The sequence below is a fragment of the Diabrotica virgifera genome, chromosome 1, assembly GCF_917563875.1.
Source record: "Diabrotica virgifera virgifera chromosome 1, PGI_DIABVI_V3a".
In the NCBI taxonomy this organism is placed as follows: domain Eukaryota; kingdom Metazoa; phylum Arthropoda; class Insecta; order Coleoptera; family Chrysomelidae; genus Diabrotica; species Diabrotica virgifera.
In genome coordinates, this window is record NC_065443.1 from 224,629,630 (window position 1) to 224,648,089 (window position 18,460).

At 33.7% G+C, this 18,460-nt stretch overlaps 1 protein-coding gene and 1 long non-coding RNA gene across 2 annotated transcripts in view; one reads left to right on the forward strand and one right to left on the reverse strand.

Annotated features, from left to right (window-relative positions):
* LOC126892888 (protein O-mannosyl-transferase TMTC1-like) overlaps positions 1-18,460 on the forward strand; it is a 603,242-nt gene that overhangs the window by 411,732 nt on the left and 173,050 nt on the right. The window lies entirely within an intron of this gene.
* On the reverse strand, positions 12,617-14,197 carry LOC126882544 (uncharacterized). The gene is made up of 2 exons (XR_007697360.1): positions 13,825-14,197; positions 12,617-13,332 (listed from the first exon to the last, which is right to left on the reverse strand). It is a non-coding gene; the product is annotated as an uncharacterized LOC126882544 (long non-coding RNA).

Sequence of the window (18,460 nt, forward strand, 5' to 3'; positions counted from 1 at the left end):
TTGTCGAAAACCAAAATTTTCAAAGTTTAGTTTTTCAGTTTTTCGGCTATACTGAGCCGTGTGTATGTCTGATCCTGACAGCTTAGACACAATTTGAAAGCTTAACTCGACGCTATTGATTTGGTGTATTTACTGTTCTAATGTCTCCTCTTGAACCGAAGATACATACCGCCAAAAATATGCCGTTGTGTACCTACCAAATCCTATTCATAGCTGGTTTATGGTTAGTTAAAACTCACAAACTACGCCTGTTCTGAATCGGCCCTCACCCCCTCTTCAAACACAGAAAATAAATTGAAGGCACTCGTGGGAGTGCCGACAGAAGTGAAAACTTCTTTTAGTATATAAATTACGAGGTCAATGCTTTTCCCCCATCCAAAAAGAGGTGCTATACCTATATCATATACGCGATGCGTATGCCCTATGCTATTTATGTATACATACACTTACTTTATATACGTACACAATTTATTTCAGCGAAGTGATGACGATCGCAAATTCAATACTTTTTTCCCATCCAAGAAGTGCACAACGTCCCTACAGAAATTCTCAATTCAAAAATTTATTTCGTCGAAGCGATGGCGGTCGCTAATTTAATACTTTTTCCCCATTAAAAAGTGCACAACCTCCCTCAAGAAGTTTTCACTTCAAATATTTATTTCGTCGAAGCGATGATGGTCGCGATGACGGTCGCTAATTTAAAACTATTTCCCATACAAAAAGTGCACAACGTCCCTAAAGAAGTTTTCACTTCAAAAATTTATTTCGTCAAACCGATGATGGTCGCGGTGACGGTCCCTAATTAAATACTTTTCCCCATTCAAAAAGTGCACAACGTCCCTAAATAAATTTTCACTTCAAAAATTTATTTCGTCGAAGCGATGAAGGTCGCTAATTTAATATTTTTCCCCATCCAAAAAGTGCACAACGTCCCTCAAGAAGTTTTCACTTCAAATATTTATTTCGTCGAAGCGATGACAGTTGCGATGACAGTCGCGATGACGGTCCCTAATTCCATACTTTTCCCCCATCCAAAAAGTGCATAACGTTCCTAAAGAAATTTTCACTTGAAAAATTTATTTCGTCGAAGCGATGACGGTCGCTAACTTAATAAGTTTTCCTCATCCAAAAAGTGCACAACGTCCCTCAAGAAGTTTTCACTTCAAAAATGTATTTCATCGAAGCGATGACGGTCGCTAATTTAATACTTTTTTCCATCGAAAAAGTGCACAACGTCCCTAAAGAAGTTTCACTTCAAATATTATTTCGTCGAAGCGTTGACGGTCGCTAATTTATTACTTCTTCCCAGCCAAAAAGTTCACAACGTCCCTAAAGAAGTCTTCACTTCAAAAATTTATTTCATCGAAGCGATGACGGTCGCTAATTTAATACTTTTTTCATCTAATTTTTCTCCATCCAAAAGGTGAACAAAGTCCCTTAAGAAGTTTTCACTTCAAAAATTTATTTCGTCGAAGCGATGATGGTCGCTAATTTATTACTTTTTCCCTTCCAAAAAGTGCACAACGACCCTAAAGAAGTTTTCTCTTCAAAAATGTATTTCGCCGAAGCGATGACGGTCGCTAATTCAATACTTCTTTCCCATCTAAAAAGTGCACAACGTCCCCAAAAGAAGTTTTCACTTTAAAAATTTATTTCGCCGAAGCGATGACGGTCGCGATGACGTTCGCTAAGTCAATATTTTTTCCCCATCTAAAAAGTGCACAACGTCCCTAAAGATATTTTTAATTCAAAAATTTCTTTCGTCGAAGCGATGACGGTCGCTAATTTAATAATTTTTTTCCATCCAAAAAGTGCTCAACCACCCTCAAGAAGTTTTCACTTCAAAAATGTATTTCTTCGAAGCGATGACGGTCGCCAATTTAATACTTTTGCCCATCCAAAAAGTGCACAACGTCCCTAAAGAAGTTTTCACTTCAATATATATACCTACGTACAAAATTTATTTCGCCGAAGATATGACGGTCGCGATGACGGTCGCGAAATAAATTTTTTTCTCCATCCAAAATTAGGTTTTACATTTATTTTAAATTTAAATACTTCTATACAATTTATGTATAGATACACATAATATAGATACGTTCAAAATTTATTTCGCCGAAGAAGTGACGGTCGCGAATTAAATCTTTTTCCCCATCCTAAAATAGGTTTTACATTTATTTTAATTTTAAATATTTCTATACAATTTATATATTACATACAAATAATATATATCATAAGCGATGACGGTCGCGATGACGGTCGCGAATTCAATGCTTTTCCCCCTATCCAAAAATCGCACAACGTCCCTAAAGAAGTTTTCACTTCAAAAAAATTCAGATCGGTTTAACTTTTCCACACGCATACATACATACATACATACATATCCACAAACATTTTCCCTTTTATTAAATAAAAATTGACTCATACTTCTGAGCTCGGTATCTTTTGAACGGTAGAACCGATTTTCAAAATTAGACATGCGTTGGAAAGGTAATGATCGCTTCTATTAGAAACTGCAAAGGTCGGAGTTAAATTTTCGAAGTTTTTGGAAGTTCTGGGGACGAGAACGAAAAAAAGACGCTAAATAGGAAGGGCCGTAAAATCCACACCCTTGGACGAAAATGGATGGTTGATATATGAGTGGGTGAGTCTTCCCCTGAACTTTAAGATGAGGGTTGGCTTAATTTTCAATTCAGTCAGAGTTAGAAAATCGAAAATTTCGTATATATATAGTGTCGCCTGTAGGGGGTGTAGGTGTGCGCCACTGGCGAGAACAGCCTTTCTCTGGTAATTGACTACTGCGATTGGTTGAGATTTAGATCAAGGCGTGTGTAAAATTCGCATTTCAAACGTCTATGGTATAAAAACTTGGAAGTTTACAAGTATTACAGTTTGCTCCTAGTTTTTATAAGCTTTAAGCGGAGAACATACCAACGCGATCTCGACACGATGGCGTTCACGATAACTATCTCGATTCAACTCGTCTTAAGCAAACTGCTGCGATCTACTGACGATCAAAAGAATTTGTGCAGCGTTCTGACTGCGATCGCGGCGATATGAGTAGTTTAGCGTTCAAAACGCAGCAGGTTACATTTATCGCTGGTCCAAATTGTAAAATAATATGATATATTCTTCGACCTGTCCCACCCTTAGAATATAAAATAAACAGGAAGGAGTCTGTCATATATCAACAACACCTTAAATTTCTAGCGGAACCGGCCATCTTGAACGTCTGTGGATGACTCATAAGTTTTTGTCAACGAGGTAGAAGGTGTTTGTGTATTGGATCAGCTGTGTGCATAGGCGTACCATCTGGTAAATCTCCTGTATATGCAATCAATTAACTGAAGTTATTAGTATAATAAAATGTTATTTAACTGACTTTTCAATAAATTATTATATTAATACGTATTTTCTCTTGATCTATAGCTGTTTGTTTAACATCAAAGATGTAATAAAATCGATAAGAATTTATTTTCTTCCCTCTTTTAAAAGTACGTCACTGAAGATAGAAAGCAAATCTGACAGCTAATCGCCATTTGCAACCTCATTCATGGCTCGAAGTCATTTTGCATTGTACTCCTTCCTGGTTTATTTTATATTCTAAGGTCCCACCCAGGTTATAAGAACATGCGTATTAGAAATAAATGTTTTATCAAAACTTTCTAAATTCATTCTAAAATATGTAAAACCGTCTATACCTCTCTGCGAATTTCTGGGAACAATTTTTGAAATTCTTCTTATTGCTTGTACCTCAGGTTAATGTCATAATATTTTCTGCAAAATAAACTGCATAAATGTCTTCATTATTAAATGGAAAAATAGAACGCCCACGCATACCTTTTATTAAATTTCTTTCTTTAACCGAATTAATTTCGAATAATGAAGATTACATGCCTTCAAATTATACTGAAACAGGCAGTGCTTCTTCTTATTGTAAGTCTCACATGTTACATATACGCAATATTTCTAACTGTATTATTTTTACCAATGAAATCGCAGGTCGCTACCGCTCCGATGTGTTCGCTTTCTACAGAAACCGAGATCGCCATCGCCATCGCCATCGTGGACGCAATCGCGATCGTGGTCGCTTAGATGTGTTCTCCGCTTTACTATTGTCATTACAAGCTCACTGTAACGAGTCGAACATTACCTATTAAAATATACGAAATAGTTATTTTTTCTACGGCCGTGCTAAAAGAGCCAACTTTACGCACGCATTTCGTTTTCGAAAGTTGCACTTTCCCGCACGGCGTGCGGGAAAGTAGAATACCTTGTAATATGGCATTATAATATATTATAATACATGCAATAAACTAATACTTACATATTATCTACTAATTTATTTCGAATTTATCTTATTGTGTTCATGTTTTAATGAAATTAGCGCGATTATTTAATTCATAGGAGATTCTGACCAATAGAAAGCTACAGAAATAAAAATTAAACTGATAATTTTTGATAATATCCCGTCGTCAAGTATATTACGTCAGATGCCCTTCGTTGCTACGAAAAAATATATTCGGTGACATTAATGACAATTAATGTTTTAAAAATTATAAAAGTGATGACTTTCAACCGTCAAATATTTATAACAACTGTGTGTTTAATTGTACTAATTTATACTTACATAAATAAAAACAATAAAATTTTGGTGTTGAAAAGTTTTATTCATGAAATAATCGCAACAAATTGCACTCGATCTCTAAAATTATTATCGAATTTTTGGCCTCGTGACACTCTGACATAATTTCACTCCCCTTCGAAACAGAAACCTGAAGTGAAAACAGTCAAAGTGTCATTCGGGAAAAATTCGAGAATTTTAGAGCTCTTGTGCAATTACTAGCACAATCAGCTTTAGAGCGCAAAATGAGGAAATTTTAAGCTGACCGAAACCGAAACTGATTTGGCAACACTAATGACTGAGTTCTATTTTCGATCCCAATCGGGTAGTACGTCGTTTATATATCGATTGATTATCTTAGTATCGATATATTCTTTCGAAAGTATCGATATGATTAATAGTTATATCGATTCAAATGGAGTATCACAAGCTAAAGTGCAATATAATATAATATTTTAACCTAATGGGTATTGCCTATGGATTAAAAAAACCGAAAACCGATTTGTGAAATAACCGGTTTTTTTGGACCGTTATAATAGTCCGGTTAAACCGTAAGGAGAAAAACCGGTATAACCGAAAAACCGGTGTTTTGTCAAAAACCGCCATCCCTACATAATATTAAAAAAATGGTGGAGGTTCTTACAAAATCCTTTATGAGTTATGTACAAAAAAACTTAAGTATTGGTAACTAGAAAATAGTAAAATAATCAGCCCTGTGATGAATTACCGAAGGTATTTTTAACGTTGGCGTTAAAGTAAACATAACGATGACATATAACTATCTCCATAACTGAGGAGGGTCTATGCAAAACCACACATGTCCACATTATATCTAAAGTGAGTTAGGAGTTGAATCTTAATGATTTTCCTGAACTAAATCCGAATATGGCGTCAGAATTGAGCAAAACTCATTTTGTCGCATATTAAACAGATGGGAATATACGAAAAGTCATCCAAAACAACACTTGTCCAAACGCAAAATTTCATTCTATATTTCGAACAAAACTACTCATGTCCTTGGAAAAACATATCGACTAATTTATTGACTACTACAAAACTGCACTTGTCCACATAATACAGTTTTCTTTTTTGCGGATTTGCGAGTTGCTTTATATTTTTATATTCACTAATAGAGGGTAGTATTAGCCTAATATGACAGTATTAAATCCTGCCTTCCTAAACATCTGATTTCTCCGCGCGGTTTCTGTATTACCTAACCTACAAATTATAAGTATTTAGCAAGCAGTGAGTAGTGTTACTCTAAATTTCTGGTTTGACTGTGAGATATTATTTTTACGTTAAATAATTTAAATCATCAGTTTTATTATTAGAATATGGATGTGTCTGTGGGGTTAATTAACGTTGGTTCTAGAAAACGGCAAATTAATAGATCAACACGCGACGAAGCCAGGTTTAGAAGGTAGGAATTATTTTTATCGTAGCGATAAGCCATTATCAGTGTTTCTTTTTTTTTAAGGTATGCGGATGTAGATCCCCATATGAAAAAATTTAAACGTCCTTGAATGCACAACAGCAAAAAGTTAAATTGTTCTTCAGTTTCCTTAAAAAAGATTAAGCTACAGAGAGAAAAATTGTAAGGTTATGTCAGTAAAATAGACCAAGACCAGAAGTTGTGCCATTTTATGTCAGTATGCCCCCCTCAAAGGCGACGTGGAAGGGTTAATACTCAAGAAAGCAATGCTAAACCTAAAAGCTTTCATATTTTTTATTACTTATTAAAACTTTTAAAAAAAGTTTCTTATGGCTGCTTTCAATATTTCTGCTGGTCGAATACGCACAGTTGCAAAATTCCTAGAATCAGGACAAATACCTAAAGAAAAGCGCGGTGGGGATAGAGTATCACGCAAAAGCGCTGAGAAAAGAGCCAAAGTTAAAGAATTCATAGCTTCATTACCGGCATCCGAAACTCATTTAATCGTAAGAAATCCTCACGAATTTATATGTCATGTGACTTAAGTATCAAAAATTTTTTTCAAATGTATAACAATGCGCAAAGCAATGAATACAAAGTAAGTCTTACAATGTTCAAGAATATTTTCTATCGTAACTTTAATATTGGTTTTAAGTCACCAGCATGTGATGTATGTGGTACTTGTCTGAACTTGAAATATGCCATTAGTAAAGAAACAGGGGAGAATAAAGCAAAAACAATGACCGACTTAAGAATTCATAAGTTACGCTCAAATGCATTCTACAAATTAGCAAAAGAGTCTCCTCCAAGAAGCATTTCATTCGCTTTCGATTTGCAACAGGTCCATCCGCCTCCGAAAACACCTATCCAAGATGCCTTTTATCTCCAGCAAATAAACTTATATGCATTTTGTTGTGTAGATATGGAAAGCAGACATCCTTCATTTTATACATTGGATGAGTCACAAACAAAACGAGGTTCAGCTGAGGTTGGGTCAGCCTTATTATACCATCTGCGTTCTTTGGATCTAGCAGATTGTGAAACCATACGATTATTTTGTGATGGCTGCGCAGGCCAAAACAAAAATTCGTATATAATGCATGTTTTGGCCTGCTAGTTACTAGAATCTCCTGCGTCAATTCAAAATATAATAATACATTTTCCGGTACGAGGGCATAGTTTCCTCCCAGCAGACCTTGTATTTGGCAGGGTAGAGAGGTTTCTTAAACGCAAAAATGTGATCACAAGTATAGAATAATACAATGAAGTTTATCGTAATGTTGGAAAAGTTACTGTTTTAGGAAAATACTGGTTTTTATACAATATAAAAAACATTACAGATGACCTCTACAACAAAATTCCAGGCATAAAAAACTTTAAACGCATAGAACTAAATAAATTTAAGACCAAAAACAACGCTGTAACTATCATGTACAGGGGAACTGAATTTTATAGATACGAAATCGAATTGAATCCATATCTTTCCATGGTTAAAAGAGGCAAAGCTGAAAAAAAGTCAAACTGAAACAGCAACCCCTTGGAAATGAAATTACTAAAGAGAAGAAACAAAACATACAGCAGTTGATGGAAAAACAATTCAATAACGATGAAAAGAATATTAAATGGGAAGAACTACCGGAGCTTGCATTTTTTAAAAACATTATTTATGGAAATTCTCCCCAAAGAGAAAATGATGAAGAATCAACAACAATCGACATCGGCGAAGAGGAGATATGTGAATGTTTGGAAACTGATTGTGGAAAGTTACTAAATTATTGCTTTTGTCTTGTTTAGTCTAAGGGACTCTCTACATAATTATGTTCTTTTTTTATTTAACAGAAATAGTATTTTTGTTAAAAAATTTTTGTTCAAAGTAACACTTGTCCATTAGTCGGTCCGGCCAAAACTACACATGTCCATAGAGTTCGAGCAAAATTGAACATGTCCAAAATATATATGGTATTTTTTCACTTATTTTCAAAAAAAATTAAATGTTTTAAAATGTTTTATGAATAAATGCCCCTATAGGTGTTTCTACTGAAACTTTCAGTAAATGAAATATCAATTACTACTATGTAAACAGTTTTTGTGTAATAACTCAAAACTACTTTTAATGGACACGTGTGGTTTTGCATAGACTCTCCTCAACTATAAAACGTAAATTCCGTGTGATGGATCATCCACCGTTATGAGATGAGTTATTTCTTAGACGTTATACGAGGAAGAAAATATTAACTTGTCTAAAAAGAGAACCTTATGTAAAATGAGTACAAGTTGGAGCGACAAAGAGAATCACGAGAAGTTGGTATACCTACCCACCAGCTCCCGATGACCGAACAACTGTTCGCTGTTCGGTGTGATTCGGTGGTGAATCGTAAAAGTAGATAGAAAGAAGTAGGTATATACTTAAAACTCTTGGATGTTTATAAATAAAATTTTCAAGTTGTATCTCTCGATTTGATTTTTGTATACTTTTTAAAAATTGCATTACTCTTCTATTTTTAAATTATTAGCTTCCTTTTTCATTTTTATTATTGTTTTAATATTACCTACGTGTTTCTAATTGTTATCTTAGGTCTACGTTTTTGATAATTATTGTATGCTGCCTTATATTTGATATTAAATTTAATTTCTTAAATTAATAAAATGCCGCACGACATCAGGTTGTCCCAAGTTCCTGGGACAACCTGAAGCAGCGTTCTACGTTAAATATTCACTTGATTTCTTTTTAAAAACAAATCAAAACATAAACCTAACCTTACATCCCTTAAGATAACTACGAAATTATCTCATAACTTGAGGTTTAACGTCGCGTTATAAAGTGACAGTTGATGTATCAGATAACTCAAGAACTGCCAAGAAATAACGCAAGTAGTTAAGTTAAATATGATACATCACACCAATTCGAAGATTATAACTTAACTACACGATAACTTTAAGTTATACTTAACGTGAGTGGTTCATCACAGGGCTGAATATTGAAAGCAGTAGAAAGTAGAACAACTGGATCAGCTTTCTGCCATACTAATAGCGAAAGAATACACTGGACTGGTTTTAACTTTTCAAACGTAAACACTGACATGCGAGGCGTGATAGAATTGAAATATGCTTTATTGTCACTGAAAATACAAATTTTATGGACAAAGCTTAATTAAAGTCAGAAAAAAATAAATAAATAATATCTAACAATAACAATAACAAATACAATTTTCTGAAATTTGATAAATCGTCAATATAAAAAAATATACATAAATACAAAATATAAATTAATAAAGTAAAGAAAAAAAAAACAAAATCGATCTATTGCAACAATTTATAGAAATTGCAAAGTGAATATACAACAAAGTAAACTATTTATAGACATAGGAACTAATAAGTTTAAGCTGCTGCATGTGACACCCAAATATAGATAAGTTTCGATACTTGTACATTACTGTAGTTTCTTAGTTAGTCATTAAGAATCTCTTCTACTGAATAATATGGTCTTTTAGATAGATGAGCTTTTGTCATTTTACGGAACTTGGGGAAACATGTTGCAGATTTGAGTTGTAAAGGAAGTTGGTTGTATAGTTTTTTTGCGAAATATAATATAGATTTCTTTACTAACTCAGAGGACGGGATCAGTAAATAGACATCAAAATTTGAGTTTCTGATGGAGTAGTCATGACGAGGCCTTGCTGGAAAAACAGGCATGTGTTTACGAATTAAGCAAACAGTTTCTAAAATATACAAAGGTGTAAGGGTTAAAATGCCGTGACCTTTGAAGTAACTTCTGCAATGTGTTGTTCTTTTGAGGCCAAACAGATACCTTTTGCTCTTTTTTGTAATTTAAAAATAACATCTAATTGGGCAGCTGTACTAGAACCCCAAAAAGGAAGACCATATCGAAGATGAGACTCGAACAAAGAAAAATATATTAGTTTAGAAGATGCTAAATTGAGTTCTTTCGAAACAGATCTTATAGCATAGCAGGCTGAGGCGAGTTTCTTACTTAACAAATCGATATGAAGGGACCATTTGAGGTTGCTGTCTAAAAAAATACCAAGAAATTTTACAGAATCAACGGTAGAGATCTGGCTGTTATTAACAAGCAGGGGTTGAAGAGCACTTTTATAGGATAATGCTACTGTCTTATCCACGTTAAAGAGAGTAAATTAGAGAGAGATGCAATAGTTGAGTTGCTCCAAGTGATACTGGTACCATCAGCAAAAAGAAAAATTTTTCCATCGATTTTTAAGTTAGTGATGTCATTTATAAAGATAAGGAACAGTAGAGGACCCAATACTGAAACTTGTGGTACTCCACATACAATGTTTTTGAGACTAGAGTCAGTATCATTTGCTCTAACTAGTTGTTTCCTATTATTCAAGTAAGATTGGAACCAATTCAAAGAAATACCTCGAATCCCATAGAAATTTAGTTTTTTAATCAAAATGTCGTGATTTACACAATCAAAAGCTTTGGCATAGTCACAGAAAACAGTGGCAGTATAAAAATTATTGTTTAGTGCTTGGTAAACCTCATGAAGCACAGAAAACAAGGCATCAGTGGTACATTTATTAGTTAAAAAGCCGAACTGATTTTGGGATAAGATGTTGTTGTCAATGAGAAAGGACATAAGACGGGTTTTTATGAGTCTCTCAATAATTTTTGAAAGTACCGGTAGTAAGGCAATAGGTCTATAGTTGCAAGCAGTAGATTTTTCACCACCCTTATGAAGGGGAATAATAATGGCTATCTTTAGGCACTCTGGGAATTTGCCTCTTTCAAAGGAATCATTAATTAGTGAGACGAGGATTTCCAACACATTTTCTGTGAGATTTGAGAAGATTTTTATGGAAAGTCCATCAGTACTACAGGATGATTTGCTTTTGATACTATTGATAGTTTGGATCAGTTCAGATATATCGATTGGTCTTAAAAAGAATGAATTCGAGAACACTCCTGAATTGGGGAGATAGGAAATACGATCTTTTTGTGGCAAAATAGTAGAAGTTATATTTTTACTCACATTAACGAAATATTCGTTTAGATTTTCCGGGTCTGGAAGGGCAAATGTTTGAACTGCGTGAGTTCTATTTCGAAGATCGTTTATTATGGACCAAGTTCCTTTTGCAACACTTTTAGAGCTTTCCATACGATTTTGATAGTAGGCTTTTTTAGCTGATTTGATGAGTTTTAGATAGGTTACCCTGTACTTGGTGATATATTGAGTGACAGAGACGTTGGTAGCAAATTTCCTGATATACAATAGTGAGCGCATATTTTTGGCTGATATGCGGATATCTTTGGTAGCCCAGGGTTTGTGATGTTTTGGCTTAATTGAAATTAAAGGAAATCTCTTATTGAAGATAGAAACAAGCTTTTCTATAAAATCGTTGAAATTATAGTCCACGTCCGCAGAAGGAAAATGCCACGCAGAAGTTAAGCATAAATTTTGAAATTTATGAAAATTCCGAGCGGAAAAAATCCTACCTAAACGTCGGGTTTTCGAGGAGGGTTTGCTGAAGATGTTAAACTTCGTAAATACTGCTTCATGATCTGATAATCCTGCATTAATAATTGTAGAGCATACATCAAGGGGTGAGAAATCTGAGACAATATAGTCAATTATGATAGATGAAGTTTTTGTAATCCTTGTAGGAGAATTAACGTGCATTGAGAGACCATATGATTCAAATATGTTGACCAAGGACATTTGAGTAGCACAAGCAGCATCATAATTAATGTTGAAGTCCCCGCATAGAGTTTTTCTGCTTGTAACAAAAATAAGAAAACTTCTGTTGGAGTGAAAGTAAAAAGAAAGATATACTCCAACAGAAGTAAGGAAAAAAAAGACTAAGTAATAAAAAGAACTGGTATAAAAATGAAGAGAATGTGGGGATGTGTAAAGAAAGGGTGTAGTGGCTTCTACGTTGAGAAGCCGCAATAGGAAAAATACTACTAAAGTGCAGTAGTACTGAAGAAAGGGGAATTAGAAGGGATAGAAGTAGAAGTGGGAAGAGACAGAGGCAAACTGAATAGAGTTGGCTAGCTATAGATGCAAGAGAGCAACTTGACACTCAAGGATGGATACGGCTCGTTTGCATGCCTGTCGAAGAACAGTAGCTCTATATAGATAGTAATGATGACTAAAAGATGAAATAATAAAATAAGAATAATGTACTGAAAATGAATGGAGATGACTAATGACTAAAAACGAACAAAATAAGTAAAACTAACTAATCATGGGCGCCATGAAAATGATCTTCGATCATTTTCCCAGGTATCTTAGACTGCTTTCAAATATTAAATATATTAAACCTGTAATAATGAACATAAAGGAATAATAAAATAATTGATATACAAAATAAATACATATTTATTAAAAATAACTACTAGATTTTTGACAATCTCTGAGTTACACAAAGTGTATATCATGTGACTCTAAAATGACATAAGTTATACACAAAGTTATCTCTAAGATAACAACAATAATGTTATCTGTTAGAAAATTACAGGTATAAGTACCTCTCACTAACATATAGGGTACAAAATTACATAAGTCTCCTACCAAATGGTTATAGTACGCCTGCTACGTACAACTAAGGAAACTGACAAAGATGAAAATACTACAAATAAATAGGCCCAAGCCTCACTAAGGGAAAATACAGTAATGAATAAATAAAGTTAAATATACAATTGACTAAAGTAGAAATGAAGTTGAGATAAATACCGACGATGACCTAAATTAACCGAACAAATGGAATAAAGCGAATAATAGTAAAATATTTGGGAAACAAGCTAGTAATATTAAAAAATAAATTTACCCGAATTACATAAACCAATATCAAAGCAATAATAAAGTATTAAAAACCTAATTTTCTCTAGGCTTATTCCTGTGCACAAGAAGTTACCGTAGATACAAAGTTTGGGAACCAAATACAATAATATACAAATATGTCATATTAAAAAAAAACCAGAGGTAACCTAAATCTGGAAAAAAAACATAGTGTATTTAACAGATAGTCTGAAATATAAAAAAAACCAATAGTTACTAAAACACCTCACTGAATGTTCCCAAACGAGGTTGCGGTTGCATCCTAGAAAATGATGCACCAGGATGGTGCGACCCCATGACTCCTGTAGGCCCAGGTGCCAAGACGAAAATTGAGCTGGAACGCTCCCATAGCTTGCTCCCAATTAGACATATTCCCAAGGTGACTTGACTGTGGCTGTAGTGGTTTCCCTAGGTGTCAAAGGGCTATGAGTTCACCATGTGGTTACTCCAAAATGGCTAAAAAAATATTCCCAGTTTTATTTCTCATTTCAAACATGAGCAAAAAGTAAAGGGAAGAAGAAATAATTGAGGAACTTTTTAGAAGCAATAGTATAGAAAAACAGACCATTAAAAATGTAACAAAAACCAATCTCAAGTAACCTTGAACTATTTTGAGTGTGAATACATGAACAAATGACATGGAATTTGTAATTTGAATATGATTAATTTAAGGAAATATCTGTAAAAATATTGAATTTATAAAATATTGGATATTCAAAAACCTACAGAGAAATGATACCTATTTCCAATATTAATTTGAGGACTGCATATGTTTGGTTATGTCTAACCAAAAAAATATATTAATGTATAATTTTCTTTGAATGAATACTCAATAATCGAATCTACATAAAATCCAAATAATGAGTTGACTAAGAAATTTTAACAATGGGACTAATATTTTAATATTCAAGGCTAACAAAAAAAATTATTATAAAAAGGTTTTATTACCGGTGATTTCTATTCCGATTCCAAGAGGGGTTGTTCTACCCACATGCCACCCTACTGTAGAAAACCATTTGTGGTAATTTTTTTCTTTTCACTGATGTTATAAAATAAAAAACCAACCGCCATTCTAATATTCTATGGTAGCAACCAACTTCACCTACAGCCACAGGTCAAGTGATGAACATTCGTCTCTCCTTCCAAGAGTACGACGTCAAACTCACCGAACGCGAAATAATTCTCGATAGGTGGAGTATGTTCCATCACCGAGGTATGACGTCACGTCAGTGGTCCTATACGAGGAATTAGAGAATTTAAATGGGAGAGCGAAGGAAAATAATTATAAAAATAATTAAAGAGTTAAGTTAGTAACGTGACCGTTACATGCTTCTATGAGGCAAGTCATCTAACAAATTTTGCAGGTTCTGAAAAAATAGTTCCACAGGGGAGTCAGGTGATCTATAGATGCAAATAATGTAAAGATTAAGATTTTTTTATAAACTAGGGAAAACTCAAAGAAGGCTTCATTTAACAGAAAGTCATATTTTGTAATCAGAGAAAAATCATTATTTCTAGAAAGAATTAGGGTGCCTCTATGAGCTGAACTTGGACGATCATACCTAGCAATTGTGGTATATTTTTCTACAAAAAAAGGCTCGTTGACTTCAAGCCAGTGCTCTGTAACCGCAACTATCGGGGGAAATCCTAATTCTTCCAGAAACAAAAATAATTCGTCAGTTTTATTTCTTATAGAACGAATATTAATCAGAACCATACTAAAGTTGTCATCACTAAAATTATTCGAGGTTTCTAGTTCCCCAGAACACGTCGTGTTATTTAAAAATTTCGTCTTGGAGAGCTAGTAGAATAATAATTTCGGTGACATTCCCTTGATTTTTGTAGATGTATGATTCTTTCTGAACTTAGAAAGGACCTATAAGCAACAAGATCAGCTTCCACCTCAGCTGGACCAATTCCATAAGCATCATTAAATTCTAGAAGAATTTTTCTTAGTTCCTCAGTCTTGGTAGGTAGACCTTCGGAAGCCAAAAATAGTTTCACACTGGTGTTGGTATATCCATCACAAAATACTAAGGCAGGCTGGTCGTGTAGGAAAGCAAGATGTAGCTTAATTGCTTTTAATATATCCGGTTCCCTTAATCTTGCTAGATTGAGTTATTGGTTAATCTAACTCTTGGTGGTGTTAAAGGATCCAAATTTATGGATGGCTCCAAAGTATCTTTCTTAATGAAATTAATTTGGGAACGGAACGGATCTTTAGATTTGCAAATTTCGATGGCCTGCTTGTCAGTAAGTATATTTGTGTTTTGAACTTCATTTTTGTTTTTACTTGGAATGGTAATTGGATTTTCCAAGCTAACTAGGCTTCTGATACCGTAAGAAACTTTACGTCAACGTAGCTCAAAGACCAAACCATACTAAAACTACAGCAATTGAAAGCAGGTACAATTACACACCACTTGAAAATACACAAATGATGTCATACCTTTATGTAAGGTTGTCATTCCATCTCTTGCGCGGTCGGCCGATACTTCTTTTACCGATTGGTGATGTATCTCTTGCTATTTTGACGACACATTATGTCTCTCATATTGTACTTATGTGATTCTTCCATCCTCTTTTTTCGGGTCACAGCCCTGAGAATGAGGACTGGAAGCAATATAAAAATTATACTTTCACAAAAAAAAAATAAAAGTTAAATTAAGAATAATATTTTGTTTATTAAAATTGTTTAGAATTGTTTATTAAAATTTTTCATTAGAATTATTTGTCAGAATCATTTATAATATATAATTTTTAGAATTAGTAATAGATTGCGGCTATTATTAATTGGTAAAATTAAATTAGAAAATTGTTAAAATAAAAATTTTGTGTATCAACTACTGTAATCCCATCAGGAAACGACCTGGATTAGTCTCAAGAGGCCAGGTCATTTGTAATTACTATAAATAAATAAATAAATAAATAAATAAATAAATAAATAAATAAATAAATAAATAAATAAAAAAATAAAAAAATAAATAAATAAATAAATAAATAAATAAATAAATAAATAAATAAATAAATAAATAGATAAATAAATAAATAAATAAATAAATAAATAAATAAATAAATAAATAAATAAATAAATTTGGTCAGCGATTTGACGTGAAGTAGCAAAATGATCTCGTAGAACCAATAGAATAAAGTGCCTACCTTGACGCTCTGTGGTACACCTCGGTTGACCAATAATTAGTATTGTTCATCTTCCTCTACCCTCGTTTTTCCACACATGACACACACGCATAACCGTCTTCTTTCTTCTTTACGTGCCATCTGACATTGCTATTCTGACTTTGCACTTCAGCCCGAAAGAGTTCAGTTGAGCTGCACCCAAGCCGTTCTCTGAGATTTCTTAGCAAGGACATTTAACCGTCACTGCCGTACAATTAACACGACGGCCATATTCGCGACACGACAAACCCAGATCTTTATATGCAACAATTCTACCACTGTCAAAACCGATAACATGGTGGTAATTTTGATGTCTTCGAACTCAAAGCATTTTGGAAAAAGACTAAGTTTTCACTCTAATGGCATATAAAACAACATAATGCTATTCTAGATTCCACCAGAATGAAAACAATGGGAACCTTCTCTGGTTACACCTACGAGGCTTCTACAATTTGCAAGCTGTGACTAAGGAAGATGGGGGAATTTTACAATGTACAATTCACGTCCCATCTGCTCAGCGCGGTAAAGTTCCAACGTTTTTTTTTTCAAAGCATTTTCTTAAACTGAATACAATTAGACTGAGGAATAATAATTAAAAAATTCTGGAAGAAATTCTTCATAAATCGGTCTCTCCACAAAAAATTTAAAGATTAAACTTTTTTTCCAAAAAGTATAAAAGGTAAAACATTGATATTGTTTTGGTAGCAACCTTTAAATATATAGGCCTGGATCCTGCGTACCAAAAAAGAGTTGATTAATAGCAAGCTGAAAATTTCTTAATAGCTTAAAGGTGTCTAGTCGGACAAACTTTGATGTACGGGAACATTGGATCAGGGGAAGTTTTAATTGGGGAACAGTTTAAAAATCTGGAACGTCAGATTACGAGACCGTCGCATGTATTTTGTCGGACAGATCATCCAATTGCTTTGTTACCCTTTCATTAAACTCTTATGCAAAAATCAGACTACGACTACTAAGCAACACGATTCCTGTCATTTGACATATTCTTCGTGTTCCACTCATTAAAACGCCCAGTTGGTGATAAACACCAGTCTGATTTTTTGCATGAGAGTTTAATGAAATGGTAACAAATCAATTGGAAGTTCTGTCCGACAAAATACATGGAACGTTCTCGTAATCTGACGTTCCAAATTTTTAAACTGTTCCACAATTAATTCCAAATTTTTAAACTGTTCCACAATTAAAACTTCCCCTGTTCCAATGTTCCCGTACATCAAAGTTTGTCCAACTCGACACCGTTAAGCTATTAACAAATTTTCAGCTTGCTATTAATCAACTTTTTTTGCTACGCGGGATGCAGGTCTAATAGTCACTCTGTTGCCAAAAAACTTAGGTCAAAAAATTATTCCTTCTAGGTGTAACACTTCTGATGTCACTGAGTATATTTTTTCCTATTGAAAAAATAAGAAACATTAAAGAAATTATTTTCTGTTGTTGCTTATAATTTTTCAATTTTTCGTTCAGCTCTAAAAACACATTGATTAACAAGACTGTGTATTACATATCGACGGTTGAAAGGCAGAAGTTACCAAACGCCAATTTGGCGATATTGACATATATATATCACTGAAATCAGAAAATTTTTCTGCGTCGATTGGTTGTATCCTCATGCGGCTACGATGAAGTTTTTGTCGCTTGGTTACTTAAAATAATTGACATTTTTAACAATTTTCGGCGACCAAACGACTAGAATTTTGTAAATTTAAGAACAACTTTCATTTGGTACCTCTTCCATTTTAATTATTTACAGTTAGTAAGTTTTTATTAGATTGTATTTTAAATGTTTGGGCGCGTAGTGATTTTTTACAAACAATATCTAGAGTTTTTAAAATGCTTAAGAAATTTTGCCCTACCCGAAAATTTTGTTTTTGTCATTTATTACTTTTTTTTGCACATTAATTGAATACCATTTTTGTTTAGTTGACTATATCGAGATGTAACTTTCTTAAAAAAGATCAATAGTTCCTTCTTTCTACCGAAAATAGGTCGAAGTTGTCGCTTGGTAATAATTTACCTGCCGTTTTTTTATGTTTTTGTTGCTTAGATATAATATTATATTTCTTTAAAAAGGAAATTTTAAAAGAGATTTTATCATTATTGCACGTAACCTGTTCCGCCGTTTAGAAGGGCTCCAAATCATAGTTTGATTTGTAGTTAGTAATAGAATACCGGTCAGTGTGCTTCGAAATTGTGGAATAGCTAAATATAATGGAGAGTAGAAAACGAATACATAACATCCTAAACCTAGCTCTAGCAAGAGCAGGGGCATCTACTAAAGATTTACCTTCGGTAAGTCCCCATATTTATAATATTTTAGTGTTTCTTATACCATATTAGTGTTTGGTGTTACTAACTTCTTCTTCTTCTGTAAGTGCCGTTTAATCGG